Source organism: Suncus etruscus, chromosome 6 (assembly GCF_024139225.1).
Source record: "Suncus etruscus isolate mSunEtr1 chromosome 6, mSunEtr1.pri.cur, whole genome shotgun sequence".
Lineage (NCBI taxonomy): Eukaryota > Metazoa > Chordata > Mammalia > Eulipotyphla > Soricidae > Suncus > Suncus etruscus.
Genome location: NC_064853.1, coordinates 137,469,761 through 137,470,970, shown reverse-complemented (window position 1 = coordinate 137,470,970; position 1,210 = coordinate 137,469,761). Strand labels below are relative to the sequence as shown.

General features: G+C 41.7%; 1 pseudogene; it reads right to left on the bottom strand.

Annotated features, from left to right (window-relative positions):
• Positions 1-372: 372 nt before the first annotated feature.
• Positions 373-1,007, bottom strand: LOC126011914 (elongation factor 1-alpha 1-like; annotated as a pseudogene).
• Positions 1,008-1,210: the final 203 nt, after the last annotated feature.

Here is a 1,210-nt window from a genome sequence, read left to right as displayed (position 1 = left end):
TTCCCTACACCAAATCAGAACGCAACTAGTGACCACCAGGAGGTCATACTCATATCTCGGAAAACATCAGAATAAGGGCTGAAACAAATGATGTCATGAAGGGGCTGGAATCATGCCTTTTCCTGAGATTTTTATTGGTGATTTCATGTTGTATCACTTACATGTAACCTATGAAATGTTTTGTTTTGTGTGCTCAGTACCCTATGATTTTCTTTAAATGCTTGTATGTTTGAATGCTCGGGGTCTCACCAGAGATGGAAAACCCTGCTGCATCAGGACAGTGTGGTGGACCCAAGGTACTCTGAGAATCAATAAATCTGAGTTGCTGTTTTGCATCCTCAAAGGTTTTTGTCTCCAATTTGGGTTGACTTTCTATATCTTGACCCATGGCATGTTAGCACTTGGCTCTAGCATATTGTCACCGTTCCAACCAGAAATTGGCTCAAATGCTAAGGTACCTGGGTTGTAGCCTATTTCTTAATGTAGGTGCTAACTTCCTTAACAATTTCCTCATATCTCTTCTGGCTGTAGGGTGGCTCAGTGGAATCCATTTTGTTAACACCAACAATAAGCTGCTTCACACCTAGTGTGTAAGCCCGAATGGCATGCTTGTGGTACTGCCCATTCTTGGAGATAGCAGCCTTGAATTCACCAACGCCACTAGCAACAATCAGGACAACACAGTCAGCCTGAGAGGTGACTATAATCATGTTTTTGATAAAGTCTCTGTGCCCTGTCAATGATGGTCATGTAATACTTGCTGGTCTCAAACTTCCACAGACAGATATCAATGGTAATACCAAGTTCACACTAAAATTTAACTTATCCAAGACCCAAGCATACTTGAAGGAGCCCTTTCCTATCTCGGAGGTCTCCTTCTCAAAATTCTCGATGTTTTTCTTGTTGATGCAGCCACATTTGTAGATCAGATGCCCAGTGGTGGTGGACTTGCCGGAGTCGACGTGCCTGATAACGACGATGTTGAAGTGAGTCTTTACCTTTCCCATTTTGCCTTGCTGGAGTTGTGTGGTTTTCCGGATACCTGTATTCCACTTTAACAAGTAATTGGTTGGTAGAAGTATTGCACAGAAGTAGTTCAAATCAGGTTTATGATTTTCATAGAAGGTTAAATGAAGTGACAAGGAAAAAACACAATGGGGATACTCACCAGATGATTTATGAATTGACCTGGTGGTTAAAACATTAACAT